Below are 22,979 nucleotides of genomic sequence, written 5' to 3'. Positions count from 1 at the left end.
AATCCCTATCAAGCTACCAACAGTATTTTTCATAGAGCTAGAACAAATAATTTCACAATTTGTATGGAAATACAAAAAACCTCGAATAGCCAAAGCAATCTTGGGAAAGAAGAATGGAACTGGAAGAATCAGTCTGCCTGACTTCAGGCTCTACTACAAAGCCACAGTCATCAAGACAGTATGGTACTGGCACAAAGAGAGAAATATAAATTAATGGAACATAATAGAAAGCCCAGAGGTAAATCTGCGCACCTATGGACACCTTATCTTTGACAAAGGAGGCAAAAATATACAATGGAGAAAAGACAATCTGTTTAACAAGTGGTGCTGGGAAAACTGGTCAACCACTTGTGAAAGAATGAGATTAGAACACTTTCTAACACCATACACAAAAAATAAACTCAAAATAAATTAAAGCTCTAAACGTAAGACCAGAAACTATAAAACTCTTAGAGGAGAACATAGGCAAAACACTCTCTGACATAAATCACAGCAAGATCCTCTATGATCCACCTCCCAGAATATTGCAAATAAAAGCAAAAATAAACAAATGGGATCTAATTAAAATTAAAAGTGTCTGCACAACAAAGGAAAATATAAGCAAGGTGAAAAGACAGCCTTCTGAATGGGAGAAAATAATAGCAAATGAAGTAACTGACAAAGAATTAATCTCAAAAATATACAAGCAACTCCTGCAGCTCAATTCCAGAAAAATAAATGACCCAATCAAGAAATGGGCCAAAGAACTAAACAGACATTTCTCCAAAGAAGACATACAGATGGCTAATAAACACATGAAAAGATGCTCAATATCACTCATTATCAGAGAAATGCAAATCAAAACCACAATGAGGTGCCATTTCACACCAGTCACAATGGCTGCGATCCAAAAGTCTACAAGCAATAAATGCTGGAGAAGGTGTGGAGAAAAGGGAACCCTCTTACACTGTTGGTGGGAATGCAAACTAGTACAGCCACCATGGAAAACAGTGTGGAGATTCCTTTAAAAACTGGAAATAGAACTGCATGCAACCCAGCAATCCCACTGCTAGGCATTCACACCGAGGAAACCAGAATTGAAAGAGACACATGTACCACAATGTTCATCGCAGCACTGTTTATAATAGCCAGGACATGCAAGCAACCAAATGTCCATCAGCAGATGAATGGATGAGAAAGCTGTGGTACATATACACAATAGAATATTACTCAGCAATTAAAAATAATACATTTGAATCATTCTAATGAGGTCGATGAAACTGGAGCTGATTATACAGAGTGAAGTAAGCCAGAAAGAAAAACACCAATACAGTATACTAATGCATATATGTGGAATTTAGAAAGATGGTAATGATAAACCTGTATGTGAGACAGCAAAAGAGACACATGTATAGAACAATCTTTTGGACTCTGTGGGAGAGGGCAAGGGTGGGATGATTTGGGAGAATGGCATTGAAACACGTATAATATCATCTGTGAAATGACTCGCCAGTCCACATTTGATGCATGATACAGGATGCTCGGGGCTTGCACTGGGATGACCCAGAGGGATGGTATGGGGAGGGATATGGAAGGGGGGTTCAGGATGGGGAACATGTGTACACCTCTGGCAGATTCATGTTGATGTATGGCAAAACCAATACAATATTGTAATTAGGCTCCAATTAAAATAGATAAATTATATTAAAAAATAAAAAATAAACTCTTGGTTTTAATTTTGGATATCATCTGTTACTATGACATCAAGTTCATAATCTTCACTTTTTTACTGTCTAATCTGCTATAATTCCAAATTATTTTTGTTTTCTAATTCAAATATCTGAATTTAAAAAAATAGCTTTTATTTTTCCCCTATCAAGCTCATGCTTTCCTCCATGTTACTGCAAACATTTCGAGTACATTTACAACAGCTCTTTAAACATATTTATTGACTAATTCTAACTTTCCTGCCCTTTCAAAATCCATGTCTATTGATACATTTTTTCCCCATCTTCTGTTTTTTTTCTTTTTATTGATGGGGTGTGTTTTCTTCCTCTTTAGATGCCTGATAATTTTTTTTAATCGAATACCAGATTTTCTGAATTTTACTTTTTTTCTGATGGAATAGTTTTGTATTTCTTTAAATATTATTGGGCTTTGTTTTGGCATATAGTTAAGTGGCTTGGAATCAATTTGATCCTTTTGAGGCTTGTTTTAAATGTTGTTAGGGTGAGTCTAAAACAGCCTGAAGTCTGCCACTGCTCAAACAGTATTTTCTAAACACGCATGCCAATGTCTCCTGTTATAGGAGATTTCTCCATTCTGTGTGATAAGAACACAAAGCATTTTTGGCCATGAGTAAGCTTCCAAGATTGTCTTACCTGCTGCTTTCTGGTGCTTCTTTCCCTGGAATTGGTAGTTTTCTCACACGTATACACTGTACAGCTAAGTCTCCAGGGGTTATCTCTGAAAATCTCAGGCTGTGTTCCTACTCTTTCTCTCTCTCATACTCTATTCCCTCACTTTCCAGAACTCTGCCATCCTTTTGATCTCTGAAAACTCTGAGATCAGTCTCCTCAATTTAATGAGACCACCAGGCTCTGTTGGTTGTTCTCTTCCTATGCTGTGGCCTGGAACATCTTCCCAGGCAGGGAGGTGGGACGCTCACAAAACTGCATTTGTTTACTCCTCTTCCTGGGAGTCACTATTCTGCACTTCCTAGTGTCCAGGGTATGATAAACATTGTCTCATATATCTTATCTTATTTTCTAATTTTTTAAGAAAGAAAGTTAAATCTAGTCCATTTTATTCTGTCATAATCACACGAAATTGTCCTTCTCTTTTTGGTTTTTAAAACTAGGAAATATTTTTCTATTTCTCTGGAGGCTACCATCTACTTTTGCCCTGATTTTCTAGAAGCATGCTGTTGCTTTGGCAAATAGCAAAGAGTGAGATTGTTCACCAAGAAAACAATACTTGGTAAATTAGTGAATCAAGTTATACTTTTTTAATACAATAACCTTTTATTTTATTTTTTAATGAAAAATTTTTTGTTTATGGATGTTATGTCTTCCATAATAAGTTGTCTTTCCATGAATATGTTGACTGAGCATGAATCTTTGCACTGAAATGTGTGTTAAATTGAATAAATGGATATAGATATATGCATTCATATGCATATATAAACACATGCACACACATATATTTCTAGGTTAGCAGGCAGCACTTACAAAGCAATTTACTGAAATGTGTACAGTCAATTGGATATATACAGTTTAAATTATCCCTAAAACACACAATAATTTATTATAATATTAAAGTAGAAATGCCCAAGGAAAAGGTACTTTTAAATTTCTAAATAAAAAAGGAACTCTTTTTGAAAAAGCATTCTGTTTTCTGAGACTCTAAAATACAATTATTTTTATGGATTATATGAACTCTCTTTAACTTCAATATTAATTTTTCCCCCAGGATGAGAATTATGAATATAGGTTCAGAATTTCCCTGGTAGTTTTACAATTAATGATACCTGTCCTCAGTCACCTAATATATTTGGTTTCCAGATTCCTAACATTAATTTTTTTCCCTATAAATCATCTAGTCACTAACTAAAAAGAATTGATCAGCAGTTCTAAAGTAAATGTATTAGTGTTCATTTTCATTAGATAGGCTATAATTTAAAAGGCTAATGCAATACCAAAATAAGTAAACTAGAATTTTGACCATTCAGCTAATAGCACTTGATAATCTCTAACTTTTCCATTTCTTTCAGTTATCCAGAAATAAGCCATGAGGAAAACTGTATCTTTAATTTGGAAACATAATTCTCAGGGGAAAAGCAATTCCCCAACAGAGTGAGGAAATGCTACTTACAATTGCTCTCTGTAAATAGTCCAGGTGGAAGAAGGAGCCAGTTGTTGGAAAGTTCCTCTGTTTGAAGCAGGTAACCTTATCTGGCATTTTAAATCCACAGAATAAATGGAGAGAGGTTTGCCAACTTATTTTCTGTCCTGGAAGCAACTATCACATCCCAGTGGCTCTTGGCTGACTGGCACTACACGTTAAAAGTCATGATTTATATGGTTTCAAATAGATGTAAGCTCCCATTTCTTAGAGAATTTAACTGAAAAGTTTTACTCTGCATTGAGGCATACAAAATGTTGTCATTAAAACAACCAGACCACTCCTAGCTGGGAGTGTTCTCATCAGCTTTAAGTTACTCTAGAGGTTCTGACCTGCCCAGATACACTTCAGGAACCCAGAGCCACTCCCTGACACCCAACACCTCCTGCCTACTTTCGTTTCAATTGGGCTGTAGTTGGGCCTGAGAATCTGAGGATTAACAGATATTCCAGGGTAACCATGAGCATGTTGGAGATCACCATCTTCGGGAACCACTCCTCCATGGGCAGGAACCTCATGGAGATTCCGCCTGCCTCCAGAAATATGCAAATGAGCAATCCAGAGGATGCCTCAGCCCTTTTGTCAGCAGTCAGAACAATCTCAACTCTGCTCAGGTACCTTTTAGGTTAAAAGGTATTTCTCACTGGACCAAAGCCTACATTTATTGGGAAAAGCAACTTTTATTTTAGCTCTTGTCCTGCAAGAATGCTCTGGTCCAAGTTGCTAGGTTTAAAGATGCTCTGATTCCCTGAAGGTTAACCTCTCTCCTGATCAGCCAATGTGAGTGAGTACCCCCATCTCTGGAGCTGCCGGTTCCTTTTCATCGTGGGATAAGCAGATCTGAAGAGAGAATTGGTTACTCAGGGCCTTCAGGGGGTCTGCAGAGGCGTCTGTTTTCTGGAAGGGTCCTCATTGAGAGAGGAAGTGTCACATGATTACCATAGCAGTAATGCATTTTCTCTCCCTAACAAGACTTTGGCGGCAGAATATTTTGACTTGACCCTTTAAAGTTTAGTCAGTTTCTTTAGAGAGACACACAATGCAAGAACAGATTAAGAAACATTTTCATGCACTGTAGGTATCACAAGAAAAAGACAAATGAACATTTAGAAAAATGAGAAAAACTTGCAAAGATTCATTGGTGGAGAGACAGGATTTATTGCTAATAAATATAAAGTAAATGAGAATTATCAGAGTATCACTTTCCTATTCTGCTCAGAACCCAGCTCAAGGACACAAGAAGACTCCTGAAAATGAGTTTTAATAACTTTCTTTTGCTTGTTTTAGTCCGCAGGCAAAATTTTGTAGTTTTAATAATCATCTCCGACAGTAGTAAGTCCCTCCAGTGTTTATATCTCCCTAACAATACATGGCTATAATTACTGCAGCAGGGAATTTAATAAGTCACAGAAAGAAGAATAAATATGACACTGTGTTTTCTGAAAAATATTAATCCCCTTCTCTTTGTGTTTCTATAATTTGAGTTTTCTGATCAGGGATGTTTTTCTCCAGGGAGTTGTGTTAGTGTCTCTTTAACACTCACGACATTTCTGCTGTTTTAGTTCCTTTTTCAATGAAGTTGTTCACCGGCCACATTGCCCAGAGTCCTCCCAGAGATCATCAAACTAATCTTATGATATCTTGCAACTCTGTATATCATGCTAAGTAAAATGCATGATTCAAATTAACTTTGCCCTTTTCTTAGTCAGGTCTAGAAGCTAAGGGTCTTCCCTGGTGGCTCAGATGGTAAAGAAACCGCCTGCAACGCAGGAGACCTAGGTTCAAATCCCAGGATCTGGAAGATCCCCTGGAGAAGGAAATGGCAACGTACTCCAGGATTCTTGCCTGGATAATCCCATGCACAGAGGACCCTGGTAGGCTGAAGCTAAAGCCCCTCTCCCCAGGTCTCATATTGCCCTTTCCCCTACACACCATCTACTCTGCACCAGTCCTGCCCTCTCATCCTTCCTGCCTCATTGGAATCTCCTTCTAACTCCGTTACTGGCTTTTTCTCCTCTGTCCAAACTGAAGTCACTAAACCAGGGGCAAATGTTTCCCCAGAGGAAATCCAGAGAGGGTCTGGGCTGTTTGGGGGCTTGGTTGTCACACTATGGAGTGGAGGGTGGGGGAGGTGACCAGCACCTAGTGGGTGGAGGCCAGGGGTGGTGCTGAACCACCTGGATGCACTGGACGGCCCCACCACCAGCCAATACTCAGCCCAAACTTGGCTTACTTATAGGTGCTCTCAATTACCCCATACCATCTTCTCTTGCAGCTTTGCCATCTGTCACCTTCTTTCTTTCATGTATGGTCTCAAGCCATCTATGGGAATGCAGACTTCACTGCTGTGTCCTTAAGAGTCACTGGCATGATAGTCTGCACTTAACACATTGGTTTATGAAGCCTCTTCCTTGTTAAATTGCACCTGAGTCCTGGGGTCTCTACAAGTAAAAAAATAAATAAATACATAAAATAAAATCTGGGGTCTCAACAAATCTATAATTTCTTCAGACAGATGTCTGCCTTAGAATATTTTACACTGTCAAGGCTTTCATATCTAGTAGTCTGTCTTTTTCCTGATTCTCTCCTCCTCAGGTCTTACTGGCTGTCTCTCCTACCCTTCTTAGCAGCGTCCCAACTGACCCTAGCGGGCTGTGGCAGGCTTATCCCCTGCCTCCTGGGATCCTGTTGGTTTGGGGGCGGGGACTAGAAGGCCGGAGGGTGGGAGGAGGGCTAGGGCATCCATGCCTCTGGTTCTCTGTAGTCCAGGCACTGGCAGGGCCCATCTTTCTCTGTGAAAGACCAGAGCTCCCACTGGACATTTCTCTCCTCCATCTACCCCTCTTTCTCAGTTCTGGGAGGTGTGCCCTCTGTTTGCAAACTTCAGGATTTTTGGTGGAAATGCCTGTGTCTGCTGCTTCACCGTCCCATGAGGCTTCCCCTTAGCTTGCCACATCTCTCTAATTAGTCCCTTCATCAGCTTCCTTCAGCTATGCCCCTTGAGTGTCTCTGTCACAGCTGGTGTCTTGAGCGATGCAGTCTTCTAGTCTTATTCCTTTTTCTTCAGAAGCCCTTGAAGGTTCGCTTTTCCCAGCGTTTCATCTTGTCTTTCATACTCCACAGTCTCACAAATTGTGACCCTTTCCCTTCCAAAGTTACAGTTACCATGGCTTAGCTGATGACTTTCAAATGTTTATCCTCAATTCTAAACTCCCTCTGTCATCTGGTCTCTCACATATAACTGCCAGTTAGAGAGGTATCCTGGGTGGTTCAGAAGAACCCACCTGCAATGCAGGAGGCCTGGGTTCAGTCCCTAGGTCGGAAAGATCCCCTGGAGAAGGAAATGGCAACCCACTCCAGTAGTCTTGTCTGGAGAATTTCATGGACAGAGGAGCCTGGTGGGCTATAGTCCATGGAGTCACAAAGAGTCGGACACAACTGAGTGACTAACACACACACTAGAGAGGCTCACTTATTTAAAGCCTCTCAAAGGCTGGAAACTATAGGATGACAGACATTTTCCCCAAGTAATGAAGGCATTTCTCATAGAGAGATCTAAAAATCTAATCGTCTGTCTCAGGAGACAGTGGGCTCCCTATTAAAGAAATAACTCAGGATGCTGGGAAAGATTGAGGGCAGGAGGAGAAGGTGGCGGTGGAGAATGAGATGGTTGGATGGCATCACTGGTTCAATGGATATGAGTCAGAGCAAACTCCAGGAGATAGTGAAGGATGGGCGTGCTGCAGTGCATGGGGTCGCAAAAAGTCTGACACAACTGAGCAAATGAACAACACCAGCACTCAGGGTCAAGAGATGAGATGACCTCAAAGAATCCTTCTAGATCACATGACAAAAACTTGGAAATATTTCTTTGGAAAATTTCCTGGAGAACAGATGAGACTGTCAGAGAATTGGTGTGAGTGTGTGTGTGTGTGTGTATGTGTGTGTATTTGTGGACATATATTTAGATGTGACTGGAAGAGTGTACACATATAAATAGAGGGATTATTAATATATACATGTCTGACATCTTCCTTAATGCCTGCAGCCCAAATAAAAATAAGCTCCATGCAGAATGAAGGAGCTGCCGGCACGCTGTTGGGTTATATGTCTGGAGCACACACAGGAATTTATTACAAGCAGTAGCCAGGATTTTCTTTGGACATGGGGCCATATTTTATTCTGTTTTATTCTGTGAAAATTAAAAGCTAAAGAATGCCATTTGCAGACCTTCAGCAACTCTTAGCTTGGCTTTAGAGATTCACTGCAGGAGACGGAGAACTTTGATATGGTGTTGCACACTGACATCAGCCCCCGGATCTTAATTTCTGAATTGATTCTTCAACTCAGTTCCCCGCTTCACCTGCAGGAATGACAGAAAGAACACCCCAAAGTAGATTTCAACTCACAGTAGCTGAGAGATGCCAGCTGTGAAAAAAAGTGCACGAACCCCACATTCCACGTACATAATTTATTATAAAGCCACTTTCATCATTTTTTTTATCCCAAATCTTCTGCTCTGACAAAAAAAAATCACATAAGAAAGAGCATATTTCAAATTAATCTGACTGTTGAGAAATCCCACAGTGGCTTGAATTACTCTGGCAAGGTAAATTCACTAAGATTCCAGGGGGCAGGTCTAACATTTGCGCCACTCATCAGGCAGGAAAAGCCAAGCAAGAGAAGTCTTTCTGAAGAGGTCAGTGGGAGCATCAGTTAGCATAGATGGTAGGGACAGGAAGAGAACTGAGAGCACAGTCATACCCTTGGCTGGAGGGATGAGGCCTCTGCACCATCCCAGACTCTCCATGGCAGAACTGACAGGATTCCCAAAGGGGATGCTGGGACAGAGGGACAGGAGAGCTGTGCGGCCCCACGAAGAACATCTGAGATCCCACCTCCTGAACCTCCTGGGAGCAGAAGGCATGTCTGGATTGGCTGGAGCTTTGGGGAAAGGACACCAGGGACACCTAAATACCCACAAAGGGAGCAGCTTTTCTGTTAGAGGAGGGAGAGAAGGTGAGTGCTGCGGTTAGTCTAGTGAAAGTGTTACTTGCTCATTCATATCTGACTCTTTGCAACCCAATGGACTGTAGCCCTCCAGGCTCCTCTGTCCATGGGATTCTCCAGGAAAGAATGCTGGAGTGGGTTGTCACGCCCTCCTCTAGAAGATCTTCCCAACCCAGGGATGGAACCCTAGTCTCTTAGGTCTCCTGCTTTGGCAGACGGTTTTTTTTTTTTTTTTTTTTTTTTTTTTAATCAGTAGCGCCACCTGGGAAGCCCTGTGGTGGTGGTTTAGCCACTAAGTCATATATGATTCTTGCGATCCTATGGACGGTAGCCTGCCAGTTTCCTCTGTCTATGGGATTTTTCAGGCAAGAGTACTGGAGTGGGGTGCCATTGCCTTCTCCGCTGGGAAGTCCTAAGTCATTGTAAATAGATTGTTAGCGTAAGTGGGGCCTTATAGGTGCTGCTGATGAAGGCTGGGGAGAAAGTGAGTGGCACGTGTCACTGGAGAGTGAAGAGAAGGATGCTGGTGGGGACATGTCCGGGAAACCGCCTGGAGATGTGGGGCCTTGAGGGGGGCCTGAGACAGGGCAGGGCTGTGGCAGCAACCTGCCTGCACTTGGAAACAATTCCTCCCCAGCCTCCTGGGACAGCCCAGCCCCACCTGGATTTACATCACACAAGACTCTGAGTGGAAATCTCCTCCCCCAAACCATGTTGTGCCCCAACTCTGGATGCTCAGAAGCTGTGTGATAATAAAGGGCTCCTGTTATAGAGTTAGGCTTGTGGTGATTTGTTCCTTACTTGGGTTATTGCTATTGTTCTTCACTCAGTCATGTCTGACTCTTTGCAACCCCATGGACTGCAGCCCACCTGGTTTCCCTGTCCTTGACTATCTCCCTGAGTTTGCTCAAACTCATGTCCATTGAGTCAGTGATGTCATTCAACCATCTCATCCTCTGTCATCCCCATCTCTTCCTGTCCTCAATCCTTCCTGGCATCAGGGTCTTTTCCAATGAGTTGACTCTGGATCAAGCAGCGAAAGTATTGGAGCTTCAGCAGCGGTCCTTCCAATGAGTATTCAGGCTTGATTTCCTTTAGGATTCACTTGTTTCACCTCCTTGCTGTCACTTGGGTTAGGTTATAAGTGAGCTCCAGGATCTCCCAGGAGTCCATTCCTGGGTCTGCTGCCCTCTGCTGGTCACTCAGCTCCAGGACCTCTGTCCTCCTCTGTGAAAGGGGACATCCTCACAGGTGTTGTTAACAAGACTACAGCCTAGGGCCTGGCACAGATGGAGCCTGAAGCAAATGTTAGCTGTTACCCAGCTAAACCAATGCCAGTCCCTATTTTTTCCTCTCCCCACAGAAGAACAGCCATGAGGGAGTCTAATCTGCTTGCTGGTTAAATAAAACTATGTGGCATTTAAGCAAAAACCAACAGCCACACTTGCTCTGAAGAAGCAAGTGATGTTTATTGCCAAATGATCACTGTCATTATCATAGTGATTACAGGGCCATAGAATGGATTCCCACATGAAGATTTTTGTATTGATTCATTTTCTTTTCTCTTTTACTAGACCCAATTTCATCAGGTTCCTATAACTTTCAATCACAGCACCCTAAGGCATGACTGAGATACAAATGCAATAAATTCAAATGAACTATTGCTCGACATTGTAAATTGAGTTCGACCTAATAACCATCCTTGTAATGTCAAGTCTCTTGGGAATATGAGTCTTACTGTCTTGCAGTCGCTCTGGCCCATTTGGGAAGGGAGATGAGCCATATCATAGTTGGGTCTGTTTCTTACTCCTTCCTTTACAAAGGATTGCTTCTAAGCCTTACACAGGATTGCTTCTATGTCTTGTCCTCACTCCATTTCCCCAGCTCTTAGCAAATCTGCATCACGATCTTCTTCTCCATCCACCTGGCATATACTTAGGGCCAATCATCCTATCCACAGAAAACACAAGTCTTGGCATGAGATACTTAAGATGCATGCTCTCCACCGAATTTTCTTGAGTCCTTAGCAGGAGACCCTTTGTTTTGATTCCCCACCCCCCGGAAGTCTAATTACCCCATATGTTTTTTCATATTTTGTCTAATCTACAATTGTATTTCTCATTATCATTTTGTGGGTTGTGGTGCTATTTCCTCCAGTTTCATTCTCCCTCTTTTATGTTTCTCTTGTACAAAATTAATTACATTGTACCTTCAAGCACAATTTTAACACTGTCTCCATTGCATGTGTCTGCCTTTAATTAATGCTCTTCTAATGTAGATTTTAGAGCCAAATGGTGCAATATTCTGAGCATCAAAGAAACAAAGGATCTAACAAAACTGAAATGAATGAGCAAGACAAAATAGCTGACAATATGCTCTCATCTCCAAATGTCACTTTGACTGTGCTTGGGGCAGCAGAACGGATTGCTTTGGGGCTTTTCTTTTTGAAGAAATGACACGGGATGTGGAATCCAGAGTTGTGGGTTTTGTTTTGACTTACACTGATCAAACATCTCAAGGGGAATCAACCAGACATGATGTTCTTAGGGCTCAAGGAAAGGGGGAGGATCCCATAAATGCATTTCTTATACATTTTCCACGGGATCCAAAAGCAAATCCCTCTGCCTGAACTTCAGTCTGTTTTTCTAGACTCGAAGGCTCTCTTCGATGCTTGGTCCCTGCGGTGTCCCCACTCCAAAGAAGAAACTGTCTTTTGGGGCTGCTACAAAGAGCTTTCACAGCAAAGGAAAGCAGACACAGTAGAACTTCTAGCGTGGCTCTGTGAGTTAATGAAATGTCCCCATAACAGAACATGGTCGAATGAATGCCTTCTTATTACTCTCTGACTCATCAATTGAATAGCCTTCCACACAGCAGGAGGGGGTGCTTTAAAAATGTATGTGTGACTGCTCTGTCCACTAACAAGGTGGATTTCTATCATGCTCTAGTTCCTTTTGAAGCTGGATTACTCGATCTACCCTACCCTCTCCTTTCTAGCTTGAACTTATACTCAGAACTGAGAGAAATGGTTGTATGTGTGATAACAGTTAAATTAAACCATAATGGTAATAGCTAAGTTACTTCAATTCTACATATTGATCAAAACTCATAAAAATCTTTATATTAGAACATCTGTAAACATGAGAGCAAATGATTATCAGAAACTAAGTGGGATGCTGATAATAAGCTGTAATTTAGGGCAAAATTGATTATGTATTTTATACCATAATAAATGTATCATGTAAGAGTCACCTTCAAAAAAAAAATGTATGTGTGACTTTATAGTGGTAAATATGCACTCTCTCTAAATAGGTTGTTTTATATTGAATTAGACATATATTGAATTGGACATGAGGTCTATTTATAGACCTCAATTATTTAACATACCTTTTCTTTTTTTCTCTTTCTTTTTTTATTTTTTAAATTATGAAGTTATAATAACACATTTACAAGAGACTTAGAAATACAGAATGGAGTTATATATAGTTCTACTATATATTACAATTATTTTTAAGTAGATAAATTCATATTTTTAGTTGAAGTTTCAATATCAAACTCTCAGAAATTAACAGAATGAATAATACAGAAAAGTAGAAAGATATAGTTGACCTGAAAAGCACCATAAGCCAATTCAACATAATTAAGATTTTCACACAACAGTAGGATACAAATCCTTTTCAAATTTCTGTAGACTATAAACTAGGAGACACTGGAACATATCCAGGGACATAAAACAAGGTGCAAAAATTTCATGGTCTATAGGTATTAAAATCATACAGAATCTATTCTCTTATCACTGTGGAATTATGTCAGAAATCAATATCAAAGATATTTGAAAATAGCCCACATATTTTCAAGTGCAATGTGACATTTACCAAGAGAGATCTTTGACTTAGCCATTGAAAGCCTCAATAAAGTTAGAAGACTGAAAAAACAGAGAGGATGATTGCAGAGAAGAAAGCATTTAATGAGAAATTAATATCAAAGATACTTTAAAAACCCCATGTATTTGGAAATTAAATGTCCACTTTTAATTGATGAGTGTATCTAAGAAGCCATAACAAGGACAAAGTAGAAAACATTTGTAACAGAATAAAAATGAAAACGAAATTTACCAGAATGTGTTGCATGCAATTGAAGCTGCTCAATGCAACTGAACACAACGTGGAATCTTGAATAAGGCAACATGCCATTTCTTAATGAATGATTAAAAAACATTTCAGGCTGAATGGTAATGATTTGAGTAACAGAGGCTGAGACCCTAATCTCAGTTCACGTGGGGAAACTTGATGTGACTAAGACAATGGAATATGACAGTAAGTGTGTAGGTTTGTGTGTTGGGGGCAGGGGTGGGGGCAAGCACTTCCTGTGTGGGTGTGAGGCATCTGTCTGATGCCTTTTGTCTCCTCTGCCAGCCCTCCCAATTTCCGGAGAACTGTCCTTTCTTCTTTGCACTGCCCCTTCCACTGGTAGACTTGGAACAGTCAACGTTTGAAAATAACCGGTCTACTCATGACCAGACAGGCCACTGCAGTGAGTTGAATTGCATGTGTCCACACCAGACTTTATTTTGGGGGGCTCCAAAATCACTGCAGATGGTGATTGCAGCCATGAAATTAAAAGACGCTTACTTCTTGGAAAGAAAGTTATGACCAACCTAGACAGCTTATTCAAAAGCAGAGACGTTACTTTTCCAACAAAGGTCCGTCTAGTCAAGGCTATGGTTTTTCCTGTGGTCATGTATGGATGTGAGAGTTGGACTGTGAAGAAAGCTGAGCGCTGATGAATTGATGCTTTTGAACTGTGGTGTTGGAGAAGACTCTTGAGAGTCCCTTGGACTGCAAGGAGATCCAACCAGTCCCTTCTAAAGACAATCAGCCCTGGGATTTCTTTGGAAGGAATGATGCTAAAGCTGGAAACTCCAGTACTTTGGCCACCTCATGCGAAGAGTTGACTCACTGGAAAAGACTCTGATGCTGGGAGGAACTGGGGGCAGGAGGAAAAGGGGACGACAGAGAATGAGATGGCTAGATGGCATCAGCAACTCGATGGACGTGTTTAAGTGAACTCCGGGAGTTGGTGATGGACAGGGAGGCCTGGCATGCTGCGATTCATGGGGTCACAAAGAGTCGGACTCGACTGAGTGACTGAACTGAACTGAACTGAATACCCTATCCCCCAGGACCTGTGAATGTGAGATTATTTGGAAAAGTGTCCTTGCAGATATAATTGAATCTTGAGGGGAGATCATCCTAGATTATCTAGGTGGGCCCTAAATTTGATAGGTGTCCTTATAAGAGGTAGGCAGAGGGAATTTGACACACTTGGTAGAGGCCATCTGATGATAGATACAGAAACTACAGTGATGCGGTCACAAGCCAAGGATGCCTAGAAACACCAGAAGCCAGAAGAGGAAGGAAGGACCCTTCCCTGGAAGCTCTGGAGGGAGTATAGCTCAGTGGACATTTTAATTTCAGACTCCTGGCCTCCAGAATGGTGAGGGAATAAATCTATGTTGTTACAAGTCACACAGATAATAGTAATTTTTTACAGGAGCCCCAGGAAATGAATATGGTCCCTGAAGGCAGTGTGAACCCTAGACGGTTGAGTTGGGCTAGGGGTTTATAGCTGTGGTCTTGCTGCCTGCTTGACCAGAGGACCTGTGAACTCGGAACCATTGTCAGTGATCATTTAAGGGCACATGTATGGCAAAACAGAAAAGTCTATTTGGAGCAAAAGAGAAGAATGAAGCTGATGTCACCAAGAGAGACGGAGATGAGAAAGAATTCTGGCATAAAACATATATGGGACCAGTCAGGAAAAGAGGAAACACTAGGGGCTTCAGAGTGAATTTAATATAGGGAGCTAGGTCATAGGTGGTGGGGAAAAACCACTACTCTTATTTAAGGAACCAAACAGAAGATAGTGAGGTGACCCAATATTTACAGCAACTTTATTCGTAACCACCAAACACTGGAAGCAATGCTATGCTTTCCAAGAGATAAATGGACAAAGAATTATAAGAATAGATCTTAAGGTCATTAGTTTCAAGTGTGTAGTAATGGTCAAATACTTTATGCAATGGTTACATTGTGATATGGTGTGTGGTGTCTGGAGCAGTATTGCATGGGTTTAAACGTTGGGCTTTTCACACTCAATAAATGTGTGACCTTGCACAAATTAAAATAATGAAACAAAATTCGAACAGCAGTACAGCCATACAATGGTATTGTATCAGCTGTAAAATGAGATGCAATTTTAAATGACAAAAAACGACATAGAGGAAACTTAAATTTCTGAGAGAAGCCAGTCTGAAAAGACTATATACTATGACTCCAGTTATACAGCATCATGGAAAAATAATGTAAAAAGACCAGTGGTCAGGGGGAGTTCAAGGTAGAAAGGAGGGATGAATGTGGAAAACACTGGGTATTTTTAAGGCAGTGAAGCTCTTCTGTGTGATCCTGTGTTGGTGGGTACACGATAGTATCTGTTATTGTTTAGTCACTAAGTCATGTGCGACCCCATGGACTATATAGCCTGCCAGGCTCCTCTGTCCATGGAATTCTTCAGGCAAGAATACTGGGAATGGGCTAGCATTTCCTACTCCAGGGGATCTTCCTGACCTTGCATTGGCAGGAGGATTCTTTACCACTGAGCCACCTGGGAAGTCCACTTTAGAGGCACTTGGGAGATGTTTCAATTAGAAGAAACACAGAATGATCAATGGAATTTAGGGATCACAGCTATCTTGGGTTAGAAGAGGGAGGGAACAGTAGTGCATGGCATCAAAACCTCCGGCACTGACCCACTTCACACTTGGGTGGTGGCTGGGGAACACAGCAATCAATTTTATTAGTATCATTGTATCTCTCCATAAACATTTTAGAAACTGTTTTATAAACTGCACCCTTCATTTTAAAAAGAAGCTCTCCTTTCTTCTGAGGGGCCATTATACATTAGGTTAAACTCAGGTTCTTCAAATCAGTCTACTTTATACTGCAAAAGACATACATTTTTATTTCACATCCTCAAAGTTCTTCCCGCCTTTGATGGCGTGTTTTCCTCCATGTATATTGTACATTTTCTTTATAACTCTTTTAAGAGGATGTGACTAGGCTGTGCTGCTTATTCGGTGCAGGTCTTCTCTGAGTTTTGAAGCATTTGTGCAGAAGACAAACAGTATCACATCCACTCGGAAAAGGTTGGCTAACTTGTGAGCTTCCCGTCCCTCGTGGATGTTGTAGGCAAACCTGAGGACTCAGGTGAGCATCTTGTGAGCCACGGAAATGTCAGGGGAGTATTGTTCCCAAGGCTCTGGGCTCTGCCAGCTGGGTCTTCTGAGGAACATAGTGGACTTTCCTTCCAGCCAGAAATAAAATGGATTGTGAATAATCAAAGGGTTGTTGACAGTCATAGTTTGACTTCCATATGTCTCAATGGAAAGGGAACCTGTGTGGGTTGTGCAGCCCAGGGGGACGTGACGTTTCCACAGTTCTTCCAGCCCAGGGCCTCTCAGGCAGGCTGGGTCTGACCCGGGGCCCCACACACTGTAAGTCACCCGGAAACAGATGAATAGAAATCTACTGAAGAGAATAATGTGGAGGAGACAAATGGGAAGTCTCATATTTGCTTCTGTCACATGAAAATGATCAGACCCAGAGAAAATAAAGTTCCATTTCTATGCTTAGCACCTCTCACACTTCGGCATTTGAATTGGGCTCTATTTTCTGCCAATATTTGTTCTTTCGACAAGGAATATTCCCTAATAATATGCAGTGTTATATCACTCAAATTCTAGCATACGTTTCCTTGATTTTAATGTCTCCATAACGATCACGTTCACATAGATGGATTTCATGGGTGAGTAGGTTTTATCGTTTATAGAACAGCCGTTAATAGAGTCCACAGGAAGAATAATGTTATTTGAATAATACCATCTTCTAGGGACTCACTGGTTTGGTTTCCAAACAGATCTCAGATGGAATATTTTTGTGCTTTCTTATTCCCAAATTATAGGAGAAATATAATATATTCTTATGTGAATGTCATGAAAATAACTGTTTTCTCAATTTGGAAAAGTGAGAGAATTAAGCAAGCAAGGGCAAGGAGTAAATATGTACAGTGTTGGCTATATTACATTTTAGTCTCTTTTGTTTTCTCTTGGTTAATGGAAGCTTTGAGATTTCTTAGTTGAGATGATTGCTAAAATCAAAAGCAGAGTATTGCATTATATAAAATGTTAATATAAGAAGATAAAATAGAAGAAAAGGAACACGCATCCATAAAAGGTGGCATATTGGTTCTGATTAAACCTCACTTCAAAGAAATGCAGCAAAATCTGATGGCTGAGTTTGCTTGGTCTCAGTGTTGGCTGTGAGCGGTTTTGGACAGAAAGATAGGAATATGATGTAAAAACATATATGTTATAAAAATTCAGATTTATGGAGTTTCACTACAAATTAGTACATTTAGCCAGGTTGTGTTTGAATTTGCATGGAGCATCATGTTGGCTGGAGGTGAGTCAAGTCCCCTTGGGAATTTTCCTATTCCTCCACCCTAGTCCCCAACCCTCCCTGCTGCTCACCCATTTTGGGTCCTCACACTGGCCACCATTCTCATCTCTGCACTTCAGAATTACTCAAGCTCCTTTCTGGTGCATTATACACCCTTCAGAAACATTTCTTAACTTCACCTCTCTCCACCCATTCCCTACCTCACAGTTAGCCTCTTGCCTCCCATAATTTAAAAAAGAAAAAAAGTATTCCTCCAGCCCCCAATCCTGCCCGCAAGCACCAGTGGGCTTGTCCTTTGTTCCTATGGGTCAGTGCTTTTTCCACACTGCTCCATACTGTGACCAGAGGTCCCATTCTCAGCTTGATCTGGGGGCAGGCAGAGAGAGGCAAACAGGTCCACTTGGTCAGCTTCAGATATGAAGCCTAGATGTCATATTTGGTTTGCAAATCAGTTCTCTTTCTAGATGTGAGCTCCTCACTGCAGGCAGTAGGGGGTGCCTGGAGGGTCTTCCTGGGGTCCCATGAAAACTAACCCTGGGGCCCCATTGGCATGGCGGTGGTGGTGGGAAGTGTCTAGAGACCTTGCAAAGTGTGATTCAGCTAGAGCCAGGGCACAGTGGGTCCCTGGGGATGAAAAAATCCAAACCATCTTTAATAGGTGGAAATAAGACATGGCACTGAGGCTCTACTGGAACTGGTCTTTGCTTTGGCTGACATGTGTGCATGTGTGTGTGTGTGTGTGTGTGTGTGTGTGTGTGTGTTCATGCTCATTTATCTAAGTGAAAATGAAAGTGTTAGTTGCTCAGTCATGTCCAACTCTTTGCGACAGCATTGACTGTAGCCTGACAGGCTCCTCTGTCCATTGGGGTTTTCCAGGTAAGAATCCTGGAGTGGGTAGCCATTCCCTTCTCCATGGGATCTCCCCGACCCAGGGATTGAACCCAGGTCTCCTGCATTGCGGGCAGCTTCTTTACCACCTGAGCCACCAGGGAAGTCTTCGGAAGACTAGACAATGTCTTTTGTTTTTTTCTTTTGACTTGAAAATATATAACTCACAAGTCCTGTAGCCTTAAGTGTGTCACATTGTACGTGTTTCAGTTCTCTGGCACACTCCCCACTTTGTTCTTTTCTGTTGTAAATAATGAAGCAATGGATGTTTTTGTGCATCTGTCCTGCTTGAGGGGAGCAGAGACGAGCACAGCTCTTGTCCTGGGCTCCAGCTTCTGGAAGGTCTGGTGTAGGATGCCAGCTCTGCATGGTGAGCCTCAGCCCCTCTCACCCTACTTGTCACCTTTGCAGGAAGGTGCTTTTGAGTCCCTACTTCACAGGGTTTTGTGTAGGTGAAATGATGCAATCCAAGTAAAGAATTTGAATTAGAGCAAATGCCATAAGCATTTACCTACACGAACAAATGTGCACACAAATAAACCTGTGTTTGGTTTCTGGACCAAAAGATGGGCGGTATTTTAAAGTTTCTGAAAGACAGACCTACTGCCAAGTTGTCTTCCAGGAGCGTTTTGCCAATTCAAACATTCACCAGTAATGCATTCATGTCCTTCCTCTTCTTTCTGCATTTTTACCAACTCTTGAAAATGTTTCTTAAGTGCACATATTTTCAGCATGGCAGCTTAACAAATGATATTCATGGCTGTTTAAATTTAGATTTCTTTCATCATTACTGTGTTTGAATATTGCTTTATCTATCTATTAACTGTTATTCTCGTGATTGTTTATTCTTATAAATTGCTTATTATTGTTTTTATGAGGATTCAAAAATTATATATGAAGAGTATATTTTCTGTCTTGTAAGGCATATTTTTTGCCAATTATATGGCGTATCATTCAATTTTTTGTCATATGTTTTGTATAGAATATATTTTATTTTTTCTGCGATTAAATATGAGGTTAATGGTATCACAATTGCTTTTCTGTTTTCTAAACGTAGGATTTCCTTGAAATGTGTAATATATGTGGACATATGTAATTATTTGCAGTTTCATTTTCACATTACCTGAAATCAAATTAGATATTGGTATTTCCCTCTCGTCTTAATACTGGTATTGTGTTGCTTTGCTTCATTCATGTATGTAAACTGAGAGGTCCCAACATTTCTCAATATTCCAGTAGTAACCAGTACCCTTACTAATAGGTGCCGGATGGTCTCCACTTTCCCCTGTGAACTGATTCACTGCCTTATCATTCACTAACTCACTGCATAGTTTAACATCTTTAATTTTATAATTTTACAAGCAATACTTTCTTAAGTCTTCCTTTTCAGACTTTTTATAGCCACTATTATCTACTCATTCTTCAACATAAGGTTTAAACTATTTTGTCTAATTGCAAAAGAAAAAAAATTATGTTTGTTTTTATTACACTTTATTAAGTTTATAAATTATCATGTTGAAATTGGCATCTTTAGAATATTGTGAATTCCTTTCCAGCAGTAGAGGAGATAACACCAACCATTATTAATGTCAATATTAATTTGATGATTACCTTCATATAGAACCTATATATTTATTTTTTAATTTTTTTAAATTTTACTTTATTTTACTTTACAATACTGTATTGGTTTTGTCATACATCAACATGAATCCGCCACGGGTGTACACGTGTTCCCAATCCTGAACCCTCCCACATCCCTTCCCATACCATCTCTCTGGGTCATCCCAGTGCACCAGCCCTGAGCATCCTGTATCCTGCACTGAACCTAGACTGGCGATTCGTTTCTTATATGATATTATACATGTTTCGATGCCATTCTCCCAAATCATCCCACCCTCTCCCTCTCCCACAGAGTCCAAAAGACTGTTCTATACATCTGTGAACGATAACCCTGTATGTGAGACAGCAAGAGACACAGATGTATATGTTTCTTATTAAATTGACTTTAAATATTTTATATGTCTGCTATGAATATGATCTTTTTTAAAAAAAAGTTATTGATTTGGCTGTGCCCAGTCCTAGTTTTGTGGCAGGCAGCGTCTTCAGTCATAGCACGCAGACTCTTAGTCGTGGCATTCAGGATCTAGTTCCCTGACCAGGGATTGAACTCAGGCCCTCTGCATTGGAAGGGCAGAGTCCTGACCACTGGGCCACCAGGGCACGCACTCAGTTGCTTCAGTTATGTCCGACTCCCTGCAAGCCCATGGACTATAGCCTGTTAGGCCCCTTGGTCCAAGAATACTGGAGTGGGCTGCCATTTCCTACTCCAGACCATCAGGGAAGTCCCTGTAATATTTCATGAATTTGTTTTTTTCTCAACTCATTTTTTCCCATTCAAAATTTGTCTGTATGTCTGTTTGAGACTTTATGCAATCAGAAGCCATCCACAGTCCTAAGTGAGGTGTGTGAATGCCATAGAATGACTGTCTTGTACAGAGTTTAAGATTATAAAAATTTTGGAAGGTGATAGATTGGTTCAGAGAGAGCTGCCCCACCCCATGTTCTTGAATAGAGTAGTGGTTGGCTAATAGTAGCATTTAATAAATATTTGATGGAGAAATGAATAAATGAACATGAGACTTAAATCAGTGAAAGCAACACGGGCTAGATATGATGAATAATTTTCCAGTGCCATGCTAAAAAGAAAGACAGCCCTTCAGAAAAAGCTAGCCTTTCTTTAGGTGAAAGCATTAGGGTTTATACACAATGCTTGGACTTCCATAATAGATGGAAAAGGAGAGTATGTGAGTAACTTTGCCTCTGGCCTTAAATCATGAGACTCCCACGAGAACATAGAGTTCAGAGGTCTGGCTACCATCTTGGAATGAGGAATGAGAACCACGGGGAACAAAACACAAAATAATATCTCAGTAAATCACCCTGCCGTGAATAGCTCTCCAAGCCAATTAGGAAACTGTCGGTTTGAGGCCATGGGGGAAATCACAGCCTCTAAAAGTATGAGGCAGCATAGTTTCTGGAGCTGGGCCATTTTGTCAGGTGCCATCCCTGCTCGGCACAGATTCCATAGGAGAGAAATGGGCAGAGTTGAGAAATAGCTGTGTGTGTGTGACCAGTGTCTTCTGTCCTCCTGATTGACTTTGCTCTTGCCAGTTTTTAGACATAGTCCTTGATGGTGTGAAAGAGTCTTCCTATGAGCGAACATTCTGTAATATCTGCTCTCCATCCTGAAATGAAATCTGTAGCTAACACACTACCTATTACATATAATTATTTAAAAATTCACAATAAACCCCTAACTGTGATATTAGGGAAAATAGAGGAACATAACGTTAATAAAATAACAGGTGTTCAATATTTACATGCTCTATATGTTGAAACTGGAACTGAAAGGCCCCCACGAATTTCAAAATCACCTCCTAGGGACATCACCTCTGTTGGGAACCTGTGATGTCAGTTAGGGCTAAACAGCAAAGTGGGAACCATCGCATGTGGCAAGGGGGCGCTCCCGAGGGGATTTGGGCCACTGAGGGCCTTGACAGCATTCTCAGCGTCACTCTGAACATGTATCCTCTCCGACCCACACTTACCCATTTACGGAGTCATCAGCCTCTCCCACCGCCACCCCTGGAGGCTGCTTGTGCCTGCACCGAGTGTGAACAGGGAGGGCTCAGCACCCCCTGCTGGGTCTAGAGACTGAGCCCAGTCCATTCCAGATGGGGAGGTGGGCAGACAGTGAGAGCGCCCCTGGGTGAGGCCATGGGAAGAGAGGTGGTCAGGATTCTTTCTCAAAGTGCCCCTCCATCCTGCCCAGCCCACATGGGAGGAGCGTTTCCCCGAATACTCCAGTTTGCCTTCAACTGTTTGGATTTTTGTCTGAAACATTGCCCTGAATGCATCTCCTGTTCTCAGTCAATTCACACATGTTTATTCAGGTTTCAGTATCATTTTATTGACTGTTCCGCTCAGTAAATATTTACTGAGCTCTCTTTCTGAAAGGACAAGGGTAAGCGAGGATCCGAGAAGTAAGGACCTGTCTTGTCACCCTGGGAGGTCAAGGACTTCCAGGAGGCGGGGCAGGCCGGAGACTGGAAGCTGGGCTGGTTCCCAGATGGACTTGCATATCGGACAGCAGAGGTGCCCCAGGACCCTTGACTTGGGGGGTGTTTCCTTGGGTTGGGACTAAGGGAACCTGTTTTGAATGAAGCAGCTTTATCATCCTCTGCCCCTGCCTCCCTTTTCCTCCATCCCTCCCTTCCTTCATTTTCCCTTTTCCTCCATCCCTCCCTTCCTTCATTTTTCCCGTAGACCTACAGTTGTGTTTATCTGACACTTCAGCTCATAGCACGTCATCTTTATCCATTTGTGAAAGTCCTTTTTCTGATTTTATTTTCCCCATTACCCAAAGCCCCACCTCGATCCCTCTTCTCCTTTTTGGGACCCACTGTAGTGTGACTGATGCTGGTCCTTAAAACATCCGTGTGTCCTTATAAAATACGCAGGGTCACTCTGATGTGCCATTGTGCTTTAACTCTCATTCTGCTTTTGCATCTTTCAATCACGACAACATTTCACTTTAATTTGTTTTATTTTTGAGGGTTAGTTTTATTTTTATTTTTTCCATATATGTCCACTCCATCTTTATTTATTTATTTATTTAAGATA

This window comes from Ovis canadensis, chromosome 13 (genome assembly GCF_042477335.2).
Source record: "Ovis canadensis isolate MfBH-ARS-UI-01 breed Bighorn chromosome 13, ARS-UI_OviCan_v2, whole genome shotgun sequence".
In the NCBI taxonomy this organism is placed as follows: domain Eukaryota; kingdom Metazoa; phylum Chordata; class Mammalia; order Artiodactyla; family Bovidae; genus Ovis; species Ovis canadensis.
The sequence above is the reverse complement of the archived record's forward strand: the minus strand, read 5'-3'. Positions refer to the sequence as shown.